The 22,127-nt window shown below is 38.6% G+C and overlaps 1 protein-coding gene across 1 annotated transcript in view; it reads right to left on the bottom strand.

Annotated features, from left to right (window-relative positions):
* The window catches only part of glis2b (GLIS family zinc finger 2b), a 64,818-nt gene that overhangs the window by 16,714 nt on the left and 25,977 nt on the right, over nucleotides 1–22,127 (bottom strand). The gene's annotated exons all lie outside the window — the stretch shown is intronic.

Below are 22,127 nucleotides of genomic sequence, written 5' to 3'. Positions count from 1 at the left end.
TGCTGAAATTTGGCGATTCAAACCGCTGAATCGACTCACTGATTCATAACGTTTCGAAGCTTCATGAGGTCGTGTTTTGAAATCGTCATCAAAAGTCGTTATTTAGGGTTTTTTTGCGCACAAAAACTAATCTCATCACTCCATAAAGTTATTGTAGAGCCACTGTAGTGAGATGGACTTTGTAACGACGTCTTTAGTACCTTTTAAGGGTCTTGAGAGTGAACCGTGCCATTGAGCCAATGGAGGCCTTTCAGAGCCATCAGATTTCAACTAAAATATCTTCATTTGTGTTCCGAAGATGAACGGAGGTCTGACGGGTGTCGAACGACATGAGGGGAAGTAATTAATGACAGAATTTTCATTTTTGGGTGAACTAACCCTTTAACTAATGTTAATAAATAGATATTGTAAAGTGTTAGCAAAATTATCATATTCTGTTTTTTTTGTTTTAGGAATTCTAAGAGAATACTGTGATTTACACAAAATATTATAGAATTTTAATATTAGCCATTTGTTGGTTTTTGCCCATAAAATCAAAACAATTATCCATATCGGCCAGAATTGTAATATTTGTGCATCCTCTTCAATAGCTGTCGGTGTCATAAACATCTCTTGTTCTTTAGAAAACCATTGATTTTTTTAATCGTCAAAGAATCATAGCAACACTGTACAGTGAGTGTGCTGCAAAGAATCTTTATTTAAAGAGTGTGTTGAAGACTATAGTAATATTAGCCAAGGGTGTTTCTTCTGAAATAATCTTGTTTTAAAGCTATTTCTCATACTTTTTTCGTCCTTCAAACATCTTAAAATGCACATATGTGTAATATGTATTATACTATATGCCTATATGTAGATCAGAGAAATCAACGTTTTCTCGGGGCCCCGAACCCCCCTTACAACCTAATGTGTGTGTTTGTGTGTGCGTGAAGTGAAGTAAATAAAGCACCTTTGTTTCCTGACCAATTATAAGTTAGAGATCGTACAAATGTACATTTAGTGACTTCTTCAAAACTTCATGTTTAGCTTGTAGTTCTGTCACATGACTATGTGATTTATACTTTGTGGGGAAGTTTTGATCATCCATGCCAAATAATATACACTCCACACAGTGTGTGTTTGGACTGAAAAAGGTGGTATGTGATCTTGGTTAGTAATTTGACAACATTGTAGTAAATAGCAGACAAGATAATCCAGTGCAAATTAGTGCATAATGTGCTGAGTATTTGAGCCTCATAATTAAATACAAAATGAAAAAAGGTCCACTTTTTGGAGAAAAAAAAAGAACCCCCCCTTTCACTAGGCTGGCTACGGGCCTGGTCCTGGTCCTGGTCGAACACCTGCATGTAATTTTTCCTGTGAACTCAAAGACCTTGGGTGCGTCTCAATCAGCTCTAGTTCAGTAGTCAGGGCACTGATCAGGACATAAGTCAATGGGCTGATCCCTGATCAGTGCCCTGACTACTGAACTAGGAGCTGATTGAGACGCACCCCTTGATCACCCCTTGACACATTTCAGGTGTGTTTGATTAAAGATGGACCTAAGCTCCGTCAGATGGTAAGACCTCCAGGGAAGTTCATACCCCATACGTTTGAAAATCGTATTTACAATTTGATGTGTGTTCATGTGATTTTGGTCAGTACTATATAAACCTTTTGGCCAATTTAACATTTCTTTCTCTAGTTTCACTTCTAGATAAAGATTGGATGCTTTTTGCACAAACCTGTTGCTAAATGAGTAATATATTCTGACGAGCTTGATCGCCATTCTTCAGTACACTAAAATGTGCCCCACAACATCATATAGAGATAACACTTACAAAACAATTGGTTAGAAACAACCCAATTTGGGTAGTTGTTTTCCCAAGGGCTGGGTAAATATAGGACAGAAAAACATGTTGGGTTGATTTAACCCAGCATAAACCCTGTAATACTAGCTTCTTCTTCTTTTTTTTTTTTTACTTCATACAAGAATTAATGTCTACGGGTTAACTTAAATCCTCAAAAAAAATGTAAAATACTCGACACAACCACTGGTTTGCATGATAATTCCTCTGTTTTTGATCATATTTTACAGTATAGCATATTTCATATAGTTTTTAATACATATTATCTACATTTAAAGGCACAATATGTAAGATTTTTGCAGTAAAATATCCAAAAACCATTATGCCAGGGTTATATATTTTGTTCAGTTGAGTACTTACAATATCCCAAATGTTTCCAACTATTTGTAAATCGTGAGAAAATTGTTACGTCTGACCCAGGATCTGAGTAACACAAAAACTACCCAAACACTGGGTTGTTACGCCTGACCCTTGAGCTGGGTAACACAAAAACTACCCAAACACTGGGTTGTTACGCCTGACCCTTGAGCTGGGTAACACAAAAACTACCCAAACACTGGGTTGTTACGCCTGACACAGGATCTGAGTAACACAACAACTACCCAAACACTGGGTTGTTACGTCTGACTCTTGAGCTGGGTAACACAAAAACTACCCAAACACTGGGTTGTTACGTCTGACCCAGGATCTGAGTAACACAACAACTACCCAAACACTGGGTTGTTACGTCTGACTCTTGAGCTGGGTAACACAAAAACTACCCAAACACTGGGTTGTTACATCTGACCGTTGAGCTGGGTAACACAAAAACTACCCAAACACTGGGTTGTTACATCTGACCGTTGAGCTGGGTAACACAAAAACTACCCAAACACTGGGTTGTTACGTCTGACCCAGGATCTGAGTAACACAACAACTACCCAAACACTGGGTTGTTACATCTGACCGTTGAGCTGGGTAACACAAAAACTACCCAAACACTGGGTTGTTACATCTGACCCAGGAGCTGGGTAACACAAAAACTACCCAAACACTGGGTTGTTACATCTGACCCAGGAGCTGGGTAACACAAAAACTACCCAAACACTGGGTTGTTACATCTGACCCAGGAGCTGGGTAACACAAAAACTACCCAAATACTCCAAAAATAACCCCAAAAATTGACCCAAAAGGCTCAAAGACTTTTAGAGTGTACCAACTATAGCTTCCACCATGATTCCTGAGCTCCCACATGTTTTGGTCATAAGTTTCCATAACAAAAGAGCTCCTCACACTGGAACCGGCTCCATGTGTGAACCATTACCAGTCAATGCCTGAGGCCAGCTGCAATAAATCATCTCTTCCTTATTTTAATTAGCCCCCCAAACCGACCGTTCCGTGATTGCACAGCAATGGTACGATCCAACCGGTTTGAGGAGAAGATTCTGGATGAGGAGGTGGAAATCATTTCGTTTTTTTCTGCTGAAAGGTACAAATGGCTCTGAGGAATGGGAACGGGTCAAGGTCGTGTAGTTTTTGACAGGTGACAGATTTATAGTGCATGCCTGTCATACAGATTCATAAACACCTAACAGCATAAGCTCTTCATGCCTGGATCAGCCTGCACGGGGTTAAAGATCATCCAGTTTGCTACACAAATGCAATCCTTTGTATGAATAAGAAGGGACTTGATGATAATCTGATTTATCACATTGGGGGGGGAAAGCATTTCATCAGGTTTTTAAGACGCTCTTTTACCTGCATAAAAACATGTTAGACTAAAAATACTTCCTCCGAATGTTGTCCCAACTAGTTTATCAAGAGTCTGATTTGCCCACCATGCAGTGCAGCACAAGTTAATAATTATATGTTTGTTGATTATTATGATTCTTACTTGTTTTTGCGTCTGTATTCTTACAGTAAGACTAAGACTTCTGCAAAAATAAGATACATTTAATTTTACTGGCATTGTTCCATGTTTTTAACTTTAAACTCTAAACAAGTGAGTTAAATATAAAAACCATATACAATAAAATAATGATTACAGAGGCTCTATTTGCCTTGATAAGAACTGGCTGAGCAAGACGTCTTGCATTTAGTGAATTGTCTCATTAAAACTAGCAAAACAAATAGTTTTAGTATAGACTCTCATGTTGCCTTTGTTTCTCAATGTGACTGGAGAATGTAAATATTAGCCTCAGACGCTATACGAGGGCTACGCTATATCTTTCAAGCTTTATACATTACGGGGTTTTGTTATGTCTACATCATATACAAACACAGCATTGGTTCATTCACCTCAGAAAACCTCCAAACTAGCTCAGCAGTCGCAGGGAAACGGCCGGGTTCCTTTGGCCAATGAGGAGGTTCTAGGGTGGATCGGAGCCAAGCGGTAGCGCTTGAATGTGAAGTTTTGGGAGAAGGTGTTGCTCTGCCCCATGCAGACTTCCCCACCCCACCGTGGGCTTGGCAGGGCTTTAAAAGGCAGCATTGTCTGTGTCCTGCCACCCCCTCGTTCCTCTCCCCTGTAGAGTAAACACTGAAGGAGAGCGTTTGGAGCGGGACGCTGGGCTCCACATGGTGCAGCGCTGAATGAAATGTTTGTGCCTCCGCTGTGACCCCGGTGGCCAGAGGCCTCGGCGACCGGACCCCTTTGCCCCCCTACGGAAGTCACCAAATCTGCCATTTCCTGGGTAGGGGTGATGTGGGCAAAGAATGGGGTCAGGAGAAGGCAGGGTCAACGAGAGGGTATGGGTTTCACCGGCCCTGTGAGGTCAAACCTCTGAGCTGATCCTAATTAACCCAAGATTTCAGCCCGCCACAGGTCACGGCGCACTCAGTGTGATCTATTTCTGCTTTCGGGTCGAATGTCGAATGCTCATTTCTGTGATTTAAGGAAACACTACAACTAAACTGCCAGTGGGAAGTTTTGTGTCAAACTCTAATTGTGAATATAGAGTGCTGTTTTTGTTAAAGGCACAATATGTAAGATTTTATGCGTAAAATATCCAAAAACCACTAGAGCAATGTTATATATTTTGTTGACTTGTGTACTTACATTATCACAAATGTTTCCAAGAATGTTTAAATTCCAGAGAAATTAGCAATTTTAAGCAGGACACGGATCGTGTCTGGCCGTCGCCTATCAATTACATCATACCCGCGTCACCCTCGATTTTTCGGTTGCATTTTGTAGAAACCACGGAAACACCAAAGACGCTTTAATATATTATGTGTTTTATTAGACAGGTGAGCAACTGTTTGGATACATTCGTCAACAGAAAACTAATCATTGTTATATAGCTCAACACAGTTAGTCTTATGTTTAACCCTCTGGGGTACTTCGGGTCAAAAATGACCCGAAGCATTTTATATATATATATTTTTTTTAAATTGTAGCTTCATTGGAATGGTCCGAAACTTGGTGACTTTATTGGTATTTGGTATACGAACAGCCAAATAAATTGGGGACAGGATTTGAAAAGTCTAAGTGGTCGTAAAAAAAATAGTTACACTCAGGACCTTCGGGTCAAAAATGACCCCCATAGGAAATGAATGGGAAATTGTCAAAAATATGAAAATACAGAGTTTTTTTGTGCATACAATCTACAAATCAGCCAGGATGCAGAAAAAAGGACTCAACAGTAAAGGGGGGACTCTCTAAAACATCAAGAGTGCAAAACAGACAAAAAAACTTGCACACAAAATTAGCTTTTGGAATGGCACGCGTTGTGTGTGCGTGTGTTTTTGTGTGTATAAGTGTGTGTGTGTGTGTGTGTGTGTGTGAGGTTTTTTTGTCTGTTTTGCACTCTTGATGTTTTAGAGATTCACCCCTTCACTGTTGAGTCCTTTTTTTCTGCATCCTGGCTGATTTGTAGATTGTATGCACAAAAAAACTCTGTACTTTCATATTTTTGCCAATTTTCCATTCATTTCCTATGGGGGTCATTTTTGACCCGAAGGTCCTGAGTGTGACTATTTTTTTTACGACCACTTAGACTTTTCAAATCCTGTCCCCAATTTTTTGGGGGTGTTCATATACCAAGTACCAATAAAGTCACCAAGTTTCGGACCATTCCGATGAAGCTACGATTTTTAAAAAAAATTGTATAAAATGCAAGATCCACTATAGTGGTAAAAATGTGCTATTGCGTGATAAAAATGCTCAATGTGTCCACCGGATGGCACTGATCTCATTTAAAAAATTGCTTTCATGAGGCCTAGGCTTGACTCTAAAATGAAATACAGCTTTAATAAATTAAAAATTTAATAAATTTAATTTTTTATTATATTCAATGGGAAAAAATGGGTCATAATTATTGCATTAATATTAATTATAAATCATAAAATTATCTCAAAATACCAAAAAAGAAAAGAAAAAATATTATTGAACAAAAATATATTTCATTGATTTTACTCAAATCTTTTTTATCTTAAGCCCGCCCTCCGGGTCATTTTTGACCCATAAATGAAGAACCCCAGAGGGTTAAATCTTGTTTTCTTAATTTACCGCGAGTGCCATGTTTTACCATGCCTAATATCGATCTAGTTTACTGCAGTGTGAACAAGTGTCTCATAGTAGCCGCCAAGTGAACGCACAGAGAAGCATTATAACATAACTTTCAACACACTCAAATGTATCCAATATGATGAAACAAAGCTAAGTTACCCCACATACACATGACGGGAGAAAGTGAAAGCGTCGTCTGAGGCATAATAAAAGCTCCGCGAAATCAAGGCGTCATCAAGCTATGCCTTTGTTTTGAATAAGTGACCTCTAGTGCCGAAAAATTACATATTGTGGCTCTAACCTGCGTTCACACCAAACACGAATAGAGCGTCTGGAGCGAGTGATTTCCATGTTAAGTCAATGTAAAGACGCGTTGGTCCTGTGGAGCGGTAGACGCGTTTAGCATGACGCAATGGATACGATTTCGCCTCATTCAGAAGTCCAGTTCCAATTGAGCGTCTTGCGCGATGCGCTCGTTACACACAAGTAATTTTATTTTTTGCTTTTTGTGCATTCATGCGCTTGAAGGGAATTCGCGCCTGACGCCCGAGTTGAAAAATCTGAACTTTGGCGTCTATTCGCGCCGCGTTAACCAATCAGGAGCCTGCTTGCTGCTGTCACGTGGTAAAGTGACGTGATGAGAAACCCTGCATAGTTGTTTAAAGCTCAAATCTGTGGTTCATTTATAAAGACAGCGCCTATTTAAAAAATCTGGCATTTTTTGAGTTGTAAGATCCAGTCGATCAGCGGGCGCTCAGCGCTCATTAACCCCGGCGAGAGCAGCCTTACCTCGGCTAGTCTTTCTGGTGTTTGCTGCTGGCTCTGATGTCCTGTAGTGGTTAAACATGAGAGATAATTCATCTTGTGGAGATCTAACGGGCGATCTTTGCTCTCATGAATCTATAATTTGTTGCCTGCCAAATCGTTTTGAATGAGGGCAAAGAGAAGTTTCATAACTTTATTTTATAGGCTATTTAACTTTACAGTTGTAGCCTGGGCTACTAGCGCTGACTTTGTTTGACTGAATTGTTTGCTGTATTTATTGTATAGCTTCTTATATCTTGTTTTACTTATACTTTTATAATGGTAATTGTTGATCACACATAAACTGACATTTAACAAAAAACATTTAAAAGACTGGGTTGTGTTTTATGTCATATTTAATTTTATTACAGTGATAATCATATATATGCACACTTATTGTCTGAACCACATATTAATGTGTTTAATAATTGTTTTAAATGTAAATGAAAAAAGGCATGGTTGTGTTATATATTTCGTTTGTTATAAATATACATGCAGTGAAGATAATCAAGGTATGCGTTGCCTGTACCACATTTGTATGGCTATTAATGTTTAATATTTGTTTTTAATGAAAATGAAAAGAAGCAGAGTGGTGTTTTATGACATTTCTCCTGGAGCGCCTTGAATTTATTTCGCGAGTGGATTTAAAATTCAAGCGTCCAACTAGGCGTGATAGACGCGCATTTGACGCTCTATTCGCGTTCGGTGTGAACGCAGCATAACTACTACAAAAATGTTGTTAACTGTAATAAAGTTGAAATAAAATAGAAATATTAAATGGAAAACAAACACTTAAATAAAAAAAATTAAATGTTGGCTTGGCAACTAGTTTAAGTTGAAGTACTAAAATTACTAAAAAATGTAATATAAATTAAATATAAATTGAAATATTAAAAAACAAAAACTAAGAAAAAATGACAAATATTAGAGAAAATTAGAAATACTAGTTGAAGTACTAAAATTACTAAAAAATGTAATATAAATTACATATAAATTGAAATATTAAAAAACAAAAACTAATAAAAAATGGCAAATATTAGAGAAAATTAGAAATACTAGTTGAAGTACTAAAATTACTAAAAAATTTATATAAATTAAATATAAACTGAAATATTAAAAAACAAAAACTAATAAAAAAATTACAAATATTAGAGAAAATTAGAAATACTAGTTGAAGTACTAAAATTACTAAAAAAATGTAATATAAATTACATATCAATTGAAATATTAAAAAACAAAAACTAATAAAAAATGGCAAATATTAGAGAAAATTTGAAATACTAGTTGAAGTACTAAAATTACTAAAAAATGTATATAAATTAAATATAAATTGAAATATTAAAAAAACTAATAAAAAAATTACAAATATTAGAGAAAATTAGAAATACTAGTTGAAGTAGGCCTACTAAAATTACTAAAAAAGCTAAATATAAATATTTTTAAAAAAATTAAGAAATTACAAAAGCACATAACAAAATTACGAAAAATTTTACTAAAATTAACTTTCCCCTAAATTTCCCCTAAACTAAATTTAAAATTAATTCCCCACCAGTGTTTTAGATCATTTTCACAAAAAAATAATTTAAAATGTTAATGAAAACAGTAACGGTGTATAAATAACACTAAAATATCACTGGTTTAGCTTGTAATGCATTTTTATGGTGATAAGCTACGTTACCAAGCTACATTTCCCATCGTGCTCTGCGGCAATACAAATTGAATAATAAAGCACCAATAGTGCACTAAATGCACATCCTTTGCTCTTCGTTTTGTTGCATTAATGCAACAAACACATACATTTTGTTCCAACCACAATGCACATCACGTTGTAATTGCAATTTCGAAAACTCATTTCGAACTCCTTTCCCAGGAGGACTTGAGCCTGGCTGATCGCTGTACTCATTGGCGAATGGCGGCTGGTGTGCGATTGTGTGTTTTAAGAGCCAGCTGTTGGGTGTGAGTGTGAAACGCATGTGTTTTTGAGTGCGATTTCCTTTGTACTGAACTGTGGGTGTAATTCTATATTCCCAGCGCTCTGGCCCTGGGAGGTCGTCCGCAGGAGAGCTTTTTTACCCCTACAGACACACACAAACCAGATCGGGCTCGAACGAGGTTTACAAATACATGTAAAAACGTGTTCGAGCTACATCACTGTCACAACAGCACTTGGAGGAAAACGGTCTTGCAGGTGTCCAAGGACCCCGGTTCACCCTCCCTCAAGTATAAAAAGAGCTTTGCTTTATATGTATTTGTTATATTAATGCATCTCCAAACATTAGCTTTGTATTAAATGTGTAAAGAAGAATTTCTTAGAACCTATTAACCTATTACACTTTTTATCAGTATCAGTAAACAACTTAACATGACTTACTGAGTAAACTATTTTAAAAAGCATTTCTAATAATAAAGAAACCGCTCTGAAATTCCCAGCAACTGAATCATTGTGTGTGCCGTTTGGTCAAAAAGTGTCTGGATGTGATCTGTATTCATAAGGCTACCCACACACTAATTCCATGTCTGCATTGGCATTAGTACCGCTGCATTTCGGCTGGATTTAATGAGCATGTGGCCAGCTGGTTGAAATGTTGGTTGTAAATGCAGGCGGTCAGCTGCTCGTGTTTTTGAGTCATCTGTATGTGTCCGCAATCATGAGTTTTCATGAGAGACCACCTGCAGGTGATGACACCTGCTGAAATTCAACACCACTGCTAAAAAAAACCTCTCTTCATTAGGAAAAAAAGATTTTTGTCCCGCACCTGAAGGGCTTTGTCTAGACCTGCTATGGTCTGGCTTGGGGGTTTAATGTGGTCACTAACAGTGCTTGAACAAACCCCCTGTAGATGCAGCACAAACAGTTGTGTGTTGATGGATCATCTGTGAGCCATTTTTAAAGTTGCCTTTTTCTTTGCAGATTTTTAGGTAATGATGCATATTATGAATTGTTACACAATAAATGTTTATAGGCTACTCGTCGTAGGGTATGTACACGACAACAATGCACTAAAATTGTGACGAAAACGGTGTCAAAATGATTCCCATTCACCCCAATCCACGAAAACGACTAAAAGCGATGTATTATTCATACCAGGCCAGATGGCGATGTCACTTTGGAAAGAAACACTGCGTGCCTATGGATTGAACGTGTAAAGCCCAATTTACAGAGGTGGACAAAGTACACAACTCCATTACTCGAGTGAAAGTAAAAGTACTACTGGTCAAATATTACTCCGTTACAAGTGAAAGTTGTTAGAAACTATTTTTACTTAAGTAAAAGTACAGAAGTACTTGCTTTTAAAAGTACTTAAGTATCAGAAGTAAATTTCCTTTTTATGTCAATGCATTATTTTATTATTGTTGCATTGTCAAATAAATGCACACTATGCCATGGTGGTTTAAGCCAGTCTGTGATGCTCCATACGACCACCTCAAACTAATTTAAATACTTAAAAGTTACAAAGCTTTTTACAAAGCTGCTGTCCCTTTAAGGCAGAATGCACAAATCCTACACACTGATACACATCCGATATTCCCCCAACTGTTACGTTCACTTAAGACATAATCAACTTTGTTTACGTGAATACTTTCCCAAATGAAAATTTTGACATTTTGTGTGTATTGGTCTGTTTAAGTGCGAAAAAACACACAAAAGCAAGCTCTATTCAGTGCTCGTGCTCTGGCATCTCAGAGGCACAAAAAAACAGACTGAACTGAGCTCGTTCATCATGCTTTCTCAGATTCATCCATATGTCTATGCTTCTCTTTCTCCCAGACATTTACATTTTGCAAAAAAAAAACAAAAAAAACTGTTAAAGAAGAAAAAAAATTCATCCACTGACTTGCAAAGCTGCTACAGAAACGACTTTTGACTTCGAGGAACTTGATAGAAATGTAGTGGAGTAAAAAGTACGATATTTGTCTTTCAAATGTAGTGAAGTAAAAGTAAAAGTTTCCCTAAAAAATAATAGTTCAGTGAAGTACAGATACTCAAAAAGTTTACTTAAGTACAGTACTTAAGTAAATGTACTTCGTTACTGTCCACCTCTGCCAATTTATACTTCTGCGTCGAGTGTACGCCTGTGTGTTGCACGCGTAGCCTACGACGTACCCTGATGTGCACTTCTCCAAAAATGTAACAACGTGTCAAGGCTGATTTATACTTCTGCGTCGGACCTACCCCGTATCCTCTACGCCGCTAGTTACACATTGGTTTTGATTTATACTTCTGCGTTTTTGTCTGCGTCAATGTGCAATTACACATGCAGACCACTAGTTAGCAGTGTCCACGGGCATGTTGATGGTAACCCACAGTATCAAGACAAAAGCCGAAGAAGAAGCGGCTTGTTTACGTTGTCATTGCATGCGTCTCAATCAGCTCTAGTTCAGTAGTCAGGGCACTGATCAGGACATAAGTCAATGGGCTGATCCCTGATCAGTGCCCTGACTACTGAACTAGAGCTGATTGAGACACACCCGAAGTAGCAGCAGCAGTGATGGCGCAGATAACGGCTTTTCTTGCAGCTTGAGTTGTTGTATCTAATACAAATTAAGCATCTCTAGTTGATTAGAAGAGTTACATAAGAGGCGATCTGGCGCTGAAATGTGTTTTTGAAATCATGCGAGTGCTCGTGGCGCTGTTTTCAGTATCGGTGGCTCGTGCACAGACGAGCGCTTCAATCGATCGCTGTTGCGGAGACTTTATTCGTTCCTTTGAAATCACAAAACGAAATGCACCCATTGTGATGTGTCCCTGTTCTTGATATACAATCACTGATTAACATTTTTGATTTTAATGAGAAAATAAAGAATAAACTATACACAGCAGATCTTCGTTTTATTCACTAACATAAACAATCTCTGCACTACAAAATATTGTGTTATATAGCAGATGTAAGGATTAAACTATCATCCCATTTCTGGACACACACACTATTATTTATTTCACTTTTTTTTTTTATTGACCTGAGGGAGGGGTTCTGGCAGACCAATCACAGCGCTTGCGGTCCGCGTTGAATTGACGCGTTGTACATTTTTGGAGAGGTGCGCGTCAGGGTCCACAGCCTACGGTGTAGCTACGGCGTACACTCGATGCAGAGGTATAAATTGGTCTTAAATTCTATGCGGACCGCAAGCGCTGTGATTGGTCATTATTTGGGTTAGTAAAAATAACGAAATGATAGTTTTAAGTAAAAAATAGTATTTATGTAAAGAGATATAGTAAATTATCTACCTATTTACCTAATTACACCCCACCCAAAAAACGACAATATCATCGACCATCACAATCTATTACTGTAAACATCGTCAACTGCCAATTTAGGGGACATCGCCCAACCCTATCCGACGCAGAAGTATAAAACAGCCTTAATATGCATGCGCATGACGTCACCATCAGACGATAACGGTATAATTTTCAAAAACTTGCACTTTGAAACCCGTTTTCAAAAGCGTTTTCAGGCCCCCAAAATGCCGTTGCTGTGTAAATGAATGGCCAAAATGCATAAAAAGTCAAGGGATACTTCTATTTTCTTTTTCTGTCCTATTTTGCCATTGACATTATGGTAAGGATTGGGATAAATAATCTCCAAACCTCCATGTTCCAAGCCTGCATAGTTTGATTATTAATTTCATTTGTTTACTTTAATTACTGTAATGGAAAAATCATTTTAAAAATATGTAAAAAGATTCTCTTACTTTTTGTGTGCAAAAGGAGACGCCACACCAGGTTGGACATCGATGGCATTGGCTCTCGTAACTGAAAGCAAAGCACCGCCTTAAATGTGTTTAGATTTGAGAGACGCTGTAGAAGTGAAGATGATCATTTTGTCATTTTTGAAACTGGTCACCATACTCCTTTTTTTATGAAAAAGACCTGGATCAACATTCAGAATTTCTCCTTTTGTGTTTCACAAAAGAAAAGAAAGTCATACTGCTTTGGACAGGCATGAGGGTGAGTAAAAATAATTTTCCTTTTGAATGTCACCCTTTTTCTTAAAATACATACTTTTTTGCATGTACATACTATGTACTTATTGAAGCAATAACATGGGTAATAAATAGGTACTAACCCTGAACCTACCCCTAAATCTAACCTTAACCCATGTTGTAACCTTACATTACTCAGTATTTCCTTTGGTAAGTACACTGTAAGCCCTTTTCATGTTATGTGGTTCAGTGTTTGGAAGTATATATATATAAAACATTTTTTTTTTTTACCAAAACACTGAAACTGAAGTTCTCATTTAGACAAAATCCAAAAATCAATTTTAAAGGCATAATATGTAAGATTTTTTGGATTAAAGGTCCCATGCCGTGGATTTTTTATTATTATTTTATAATGTTTCCTGAGGTGTACACTCCAAAAAAAAAAAGGTTCTATATGGCACCAAAAAATGGCTCTTGGCTCATAATCATAGGGGAACCTTTTTAAGTCCCTATATAGCACCAATTTTGGTGCTTCAGTGGTGCTTCAGTGGTTCTTCTCCGGTTCTTTGACTAAGGTGCTATATAGCACTGCTACCATATACAGAGCATGTTAAGATACAGTGCTATATAGCACCAAAAGTGATTCCTCTATGATTACGACGAAGAACCATTTATGGTGCCATATAGAACCTTTTTTTTTAGAGTGTACTTATATTGTTAGTATGATTTTTACATCATAAAATGTCATAATTTAGAAATAAAAGGTATTTTTCTGAAGACAATAACTCCCATGATTCCACAAAATAATGGCGTCATCAACAAGCCTTTGTTTTGAATATATGGGAAAATTACATATTGTGCCTTTAAATTTGGGTATTCGGGTAATTGAACTCGGTGTCATGCTCACAGGTGAGAAGCCAACAAAAAAGTTATTTGGCAATGAGCCACCTCACCTATTTCGGCTGAACAAATTTGACATATTGCTACTATAGCATAATTGCTGCTGACACGTTGTCACCTGTTGTAGCTTATCCATATGATCCTGACACAGTCAAAGCACGTCACTGGAGAAGCACTAACTGTTTCAATCAATGATTTCATTGCATCACTAGTATACTATACTCTATCAAGATCTTTTTTCCATCTACAAAGATCCAAATAGCAGCTGAAGAACCCTACGCTCTTAGAAATAATGGTTCCAAAAAGATGGTTTTCTCAGCGATACCACAGAACCATCATTTCTGGTTCTCCAAAGAACCTTTCAGTGATCAGTTCGTAAAAGAACCATTTTTGTCTTTGTGTGAATAACAATGTAATAATCTAAAGAACATTTTTTCCACTATAAAGAACATTTTGTTCAATGGAAATGTTCTGTGGACGTCTTTATGGATGTCAATAGCTGAACCCACAATGTTCTCTACCCCCCAAAAATAAAGGATCCAATTAGAACAGTTGAACATTTCAATTCCATAAAAATATAATGGGGGAAAAGTTCCACAAAGATCTTTAAGTACTTCAGAAAACCATCCATGGTGCTTTTAAACAACCCACTAATCTGAAGAACCTATAATGAAACAAAAAGAGCCATTCAACAACCTTACATCAGCCAAGTAAGCGCTGAGGTGAACCCTTAAGGAACCTTTACTTTTAAGAGGTTTTATCGCTTTAACCATATTTGTCTCTCTCTCTCTCCATTCCTGACCTTCCCTGAGGCAGACTGACCCCACCTCTCCTGACGCACATACACCCAAACCATAGTATGTGTCCACCCCTCCTCCCCTGGCACACACACATATAACACAGAGTCCCGAAGCTGAGAGATTTTTTCCTGCCGCCCCTCCACCTTCAGCCAGCCGCCTTCTCAGACAGGAAACCTCAGTTTCCACTCCTCCTCCACAGGGCCCCTCTCTCTCTCTGCGCTCTCCTTTCTCTCTCTCTATCTCTCTCTCCATCCATCTCCCTCCTTGGGTTTTCGTCTCCCACCCCTGCTGCTTTCCCATCATCTCTCTCCCTCCCTGAAAGTGTTCTTCCCTGTACAGTTCACAGGGTGCACAAACGGATGGCCCCTTTCTCTCCCCACCTCTTTATTTTTACAAAACACGCCAATCGATCTGTTTTCCTCAAAGGAGCTGCCGCCAGCGGCGCTTGAGATCTGTTTTGTGCCCCGTTTCAAGTGTCTTCCTGTAAAAAAAAAAAAAACTGCTTTGAGAAACATACGCGACGTTATGTAATTACCCAAAACGGAGAGGGAGGGAGAAACCGAGAATGGATGAAGGAAGGAAAAATGGTGAGGAGAGAGCCACATAAATCGTGGAAGGATCTGAGGCGAGCGTCAGCGGGGGCTACACGCGGAAGGCTGCCAGGCAGCGAAAGTGGGCCAATTTCTAAAAAAGTGTGAGAGAAAGGGAAAAAAGGAGGAGAGAAAAAGATGCAAAACACAGCACAATGCTCTGTTCCTAAACCAAGTTAGCTGCTGTCTATTAACTACATAGGCAACTGCCTTCTAAAGAACAGGGCTCCAGAGTGCGACTAAATGGTCGCATTTTGCGACTAAAATTTGAGAGTGTGCGACTGAATTTTACATCCAGTCGCACATGTGCGACCAGTAAATTTGCCTGCTGTCATACTGGAGAAATTAAGAAAATACACTTACTAATTATAATTGATAGACGTTATGTCTGGCAAATTCTATCTTTGCCAGCCGTTTCTATATGAGATAATATTAAACCATTTGTCCGTGATGCATTTTTGCTCTTCGCAATCCAGAAGAGAGAGAAAGCGAGCTCTCTCACATGGAGCTACAGCGAACACACCACAGTCAGCTTAATGAGTGACGATGGCCAAGAGAACTACACTAAAGTTTAGTCTGCTTACTTTAGGGATGTGCTGTGATATTAATCTAATTTTATTTTCGATTTTGGCTTCCAAGAATTATAAAAAGATGATATGAGGTAAAACTATTCCCATAGCCGTGTTCGTCGAGCTCATCCTTCCCTTCACAGCCTTGCTCTGTCATTTCTCCTTAAACCTAAACTAAACGTCAGATTCAGTGATTGTTGTAAACTGCAGTCTCTACTGTTGCTAAACTGCGGGATGTGTTTGATAATAAAGAGCTATTAAATGCTCAATAATCCGCGCAAGAGACGCTGTTTCCAACTTCAAGGCGGCTTATGTGTGTGTGCTGCGAAATGGACCGACTTGCACTTAATATTTTAGGCGTTGTGTGCGCGTCTAAACCAAGCCTGTAGTGCTCCAGTCAGAAATTGAAACTTTCGCGCCTCGATCGCCCCCTGGTGGCCGGTCCCAGTATAGCTCCTAAACCCCGCCTCTCCATGTATTTGAATGGGCACGAGACACACTAAACAATTTAATTACACTTCAAATAATTGTTTCCTAAAGATGGTTTCTGTCATTTTAGGCAGTTTTTATTACAATAATTTCATTTCAAGTGTTCGTTTTTTAAATAAGTTTAGTTTTAGTGAGTTATTTGATGCTATAAAAACGGGGGGTGTGACGTCATGATTGACCGCTGAGATTGACGGCTTCTCTGAGTGAACTTGTCACTGAGGCACTAACGGACTTTTTTCTGGATTTTTGGGAGGAGATTGGAGCTTTAGCTTTAATTTCTACACTTCCATAACTGTTTATTTCACACCAACATAATTATTTGTTCTGCATCTGCGAGAGTGTGGGGGGGCTTTTGATAATCGCGCCTCTACTTCCTGTTCTCTACTGCGCAACTCCGGTCCCGAGATCGCTACTGCGCAGACTCGGTCCCAAGATGTCAGCGCCGTGAGCGGGCCTATGAAAGCTTCAACTTTGGTCAGCGGAAGTCAATGAAGTCGCGTCGTCCATATTTTTTTACGGTCTATGGTCTAAACCATCAAATAAACAACAAATAGCCGCTGTCAAAATGACCGGATTGGAGAGTAGTTATTTTAACAGTTTATATCTTAAATGGGCGTAAATAGTTTGGAGAAATAGGAGAATATGATATTATTAGTTCTACATTCGATCGGTCTTAAAGGGGCAGCGTCTAATAAACCTGCTGACGATTGAGCCATTAATTCCAATCGAACAAAAGGCAAATAGAAAATATTCACATCTCTTGAATTCATAACTTTAGCTTTTATAAGCATTAATCTATCAATTTATACAGTGAAAACTATGCAGTGTTATTTTACATTTCATTACTTTATTAGATTTCTTTGTAGGTTTGTTCTTTACTGTAATAATGTTAGCAGACCTTCCGAATGCCTGCACACTGGTCCATTTACAAATAGATGCGGTTTGCGGTTTCTTTTGCTATAGATATTTTACTTTTCAGATTATAAAGCCATGTTAATTATGTTTTTAATGTTTTGTTTTTTTTAAATAAAAAAAATATATAAAGTATAATAAAAAGAACCGTTAAGAATACTGTTAAAGTACCGGATCGATAAGCAGTATGGGTAAGAGTAGTAATACCATTAAAACCTTAACGATACCGACTCCTATTAGTAATACAGTGGACATTAGTAGATTTGGTTAGCATGTTGATTTACGGTGTGCGCCCCTAAAATTTCTGGTTGTGCCCCTAAAATTTTCAGTTGGGGGCCACTGTGCTCCTAGTGAAAAAAGTTAGTCTGGAGCCCTGAATAAGCATGACTTCAACGTCAACATCACTTCTGACAACTCTTTCAATATTTAAAAACATTTCCTCTGAAAGTTTGAGTTAGAATAGTTTGCAAGAGCGCAATGAGTTAAGATGAGTTTACCTGTTAATGTACCAGACAAACTCAGTCAGCCACTTATTAGCAACCAACTTTTTCAAGACAAGTAAAACTCTTCAATAATCACTAGCGGGGTATTATTGATGTATTTCATGTCTTAGAATCAAACCTAAAAATATATTGAGCTTGTGTTCACCACAGACCTTATTTCAGGCATTTAACCAAAAACTCATTCACTGACTTCAAAGGGACCAGAAATGTTCAAATGTTTCCAAGGTTTAGCCTACAAAAATACATCATCCCTATAATGTTAGCATGTTGCTAAGCTAACCATGCAGTAGCCTACTCTAAAAGAAACAAAACAAGACCAGCTAGTCTGTTGTTCAGCTCTTTGAACTGTTCTCCCAGCCTGACCAGCTGACAATTTACCAGTTTGAGAAGATGAAACTAGCCTGGTGACACTTTAGCCAATTAAATCTGCTTTCTTGTAGTGGCTACACAAATATTGGGTTTAGCATTTTAATAAGAAGCGTGCAATTCACCATCCAAAACTAGTGCTGCATTAGGTGCTGTTCATAGGGTAGATAGAGAGCAATATCCATCTATCAGAGGAACTGAATGTGGTGATCTTGAGATGGTGCGAGACACTGAAAGGTACATGATGTATATAGGCATAACATTATGACCTAATATTGTCGGTCCCCCTTTTGCTGCCAAAACAGTCCTGACCCATCGAGGCATGGACTCCACTAGACCCCTGATTTTTTTATTATAGTAAAAGTGTAGTAACCATGTTTTTTTGGCTAATTGATTATATGACCAAAGTTTTACCACAAATACCATGGGTAAACTACAGTTAGAGTAGCAAAACCATCGTTAATTAGTGGTTACCATGGTTCAACTACAATAACCATGTTTTTTTTGGTTTTATTTGTTTTAAAACCATGGTTCATTTCTGTTTGATCGGACCACATGGTCCAGCCTTCGCTCCCCATGTGCATCAATGTGCCTTGGCCGCCCATGACCCTGTCGCCGGTTCTCTACTGTTCCTTCCTTGGAGCATTTTTGATAGACACTGACCACTGCAGACCGGGAACATCCCACAAGAGCTGCAGTTTTGGAGATGCTCTGACCCAGTCGTCTTGCCATCACAATTTGGCCCTTGTCAAACTCACTCAAATCCTTACGCTTGCCCATTTCTCCTGTTTCTAACACATCAACTTTAAGGACAAAATGTTCACTTGCTGCCTAATATATCCCACCCACTAACAGGAGCCGTGATGAAGAGATAATCAGTGTTATTCACTATGTTATGCCTGATCGGTGTATATAGTTTTAGCAATACATTTAGTATTGAATTAACTAAGTATATTTAGTATATACAGAGCTTGTAGCAATGCATTCTGAGATTGCCAAACATACATGCAATGCTGCCTTAAAATTTGCTCGAAAAAGAGCCATCTTATAAGACAGCATAATATTTTTGCTTATAATTTGGAACAGCCTTCCCATTGGGAGCATCCATATGATGCATTACAAAGCTGTCTAGTTAGGGAGCTCACTAGGTTGTGGAACGGAGCTTAAGAGAGCGGGAGGGAAGCAGGCGAAGTGAAGGACTGCAACAGGAAGCTTCTTGCCAGCCTATTGATGGCTCACGGCCAGAAATCTCAGACACTGAGGAATTCCTCACCGAGGGTTGGAAGGAGGGAGGGAAAAACAGAAAGAACTGCGTGTAGGAAGGGAGCACGACCTGGGAAAGACCCAAAAGGCCCAAAAAAGAAGCAGTTAAACACAGCTTATGCCAACCAAATGATCTCCTAAAAGCACAGCAATGTAGGGTGTTGACAGACAATGAAAAATGTGAATATTTATCAATCTAATTGATTTAACATCAGAACAATCTAGAACTGAAGTGATCAAATTATTCTCTCAGCTTCTGTGTCTGTTTAAACATTAGTAGGCCAAAAATTTAAAATGAAACATGTACTGTTCACAATAAGATCTAAAACACAAATTTATAAAATAGAGGGTGAATATTCATTGCACGCCGACTTTCAAATCATCATGAAATGCTGTTTGTAATCCGTTTTACTTCAAAAAACGGCCTTATTCCCAGTCAACGGGATATGTAAATGAGACTAAATGTAGGGCGGATCTTTGTTTTATCCTTCAGGAATTGATTGGATTGTTAAAAGTGGGTGTGGCATACCAGACAGGTGGTTAAGCAAGTCAGGTTCATAGGGGAGGGGTTAAAAGAGAAAGAGGGATTTGTGACATCATCCAAGTCTTAGAGGCGGAGCAAGTTGTAATATTTTGAAAAGATTATGAATAGTATATAATTGACCGTGCGCAAAGACCCGCCTCCTTTAGTTACTGTTGCCATGTCCGACAATGGCGCTCCATGGCGCTCTCACGCCACACACACGTTCTCACGTAGAGAAAATACATCGCGGAGCAAAGAGGACACTGACAACACGCCGACAGACAGGACAGAGCAAGTTACTTTTGATATGAAACAAAGTCTCAACTTTGAAATTGTCCTTTTTTAAAGAAATAAATAGCATTTTGTGTCTCTTTAATGTGTGGTGATCGCTGTAGCGCCTCAGTTAAAGCTGCTCATGAACCGATCATCTCTTCCTTCTAGTTCATTGATAAGCATGAAATAAACATGAATGAACACTAAAAGAAAAGTTGTTTCAACCGCGAAAAGACGTCAGTACACACTGTTTTTCCAAGTTCAAGTCCACCAGCGTTAATCTACTAACTCTACTGGCTGCTTTGTCGGACAAAACGGTAGATTCGGCGATGTGATTAGTCAGATCGCCTGTCAATCAAACTCGCGGCGAAGGGTGAATTATGAATAGTACGGCCGTTTTTGGTTCTTGTTGTTGTTTTATGAAATGGCATTGCTTTAAATTCCCCTTTTCGCGTTCCACAGTAAAAATTGTGTGGAATGAAGTGAAGTGTGCATTTAAGAATGTAATTATGGTCGGTTTGGATTTAATGTTGTTATCTGGTTTGTTTGCTTGTTTTTCCCTGCAGCAGACTGAACGTCACTGGTGGACTCGAGACGTGTGAGGAGCAGAAGTGGAATAAGATAGACGCTGACGGTTTTACACGCTGTATTTATCATTCCTGCAGTAAACAGAGGCGAGGGTGGGATTATGAAACACAAGCTGACCTGACTTGACTCAGGGGAGGGTGGAGGAAGGGTCATGCTCTGGGTTTTTGTGTCTGTCACAAGATACAACAGCTCTGCTACATGTTGTTCTGTATTGCTGCCTGTCCTATCATTTCCCCTGTGTTTAAAACAGTCGTCCTTTATCCCCTAAGCTCATGTTTCAAACCAGCTTTAAACATCATATAGTTCTTGACTCAATAACTCCAGTTGCATTTTAAAGCATTTTGATAGTATATATAAGATAAATACAGCCATGGTTTAATGTTTTGTACGGATTTGAATCAGTTTGTTTGTGGAACGTCTGATGTGTTTTAGGGCGTTGTTCCATACATTTTTGTAAAGGGCACGTAGCTTTAAGGAAACAGGAGGTATTGTGGGACGACGTGGGGTTTAGATCTTAGGCTTTGGCAAAAGAAGTGCAAGAGCCTTCCAAGCAGCAGGGAACTTTTATATTAGACTCTTATAGCGGAGTACTGACGATTAAAGTCACCATGAAATCAAAAGTTACACTTCTAGTTTTTTGCAGCATTTATTATAAATGATTTATCAGTGCATATCATTATCTTTGCCCACAATATTTAATCAAAATAACTTCTCTTCTCTGATTATGTGTTTACCGGTGTGAGGGCGGGACAGCCTGTCACTCACATGAAATCCACCAATAGCAAACCACAACCATCCAATCAAAACCACATGGACAAAATCAAGCCCCGCCCCACATTTGTTCTTGTTCGTGAAGCCGTTTCACTGAGACATATGTCACAATAGAGAAGAAAAGACTATCACAACTTCTGACTTTAACAGTGTCCGCATATATGTGTGTTTGCGCGTGTGTATTTGCAGTGTTGTGCGTGAACGAGTTCAAAAGAACGCGTTCATTGAACACGCTCATTTTTTCGTGAACGTTGAACTGAACGCAACACATTTTTTAATAAAGAACTTGAACGTGAATTAGTTCACATTATGTGTCATGAACGGCAGACATCACTGTAAATGAACGTTGGAATTTGTTTTCCATTGAAAACTGAGTGACATCTGTTTTCTCTTTTGAAACGCAACGAGAGAAAGTTCCTCCCTCCTGTATTCTCGCTGGTGCCGCTTAAATCATGTATCACCAGACAGAAATGGTTTTGACATTGTGTGCGCAATGCATTGCGGGCAACGTAGTGTCCGGC

The sequence above is a fragment of the Gobio gobio genome (genome assembly GCF_949357685.1).
Source record: "Gobio gobio genome assembly, chromosome: 1".
NCBI lineage: Eukaryota > Metazoa > Chordata > Actinopteri > Cypriniformes > Gobionidae > Gobio > Gobio gobio.
This window is presented reverse-complemented; position numbering and strand designations above follow the sequence as displayed.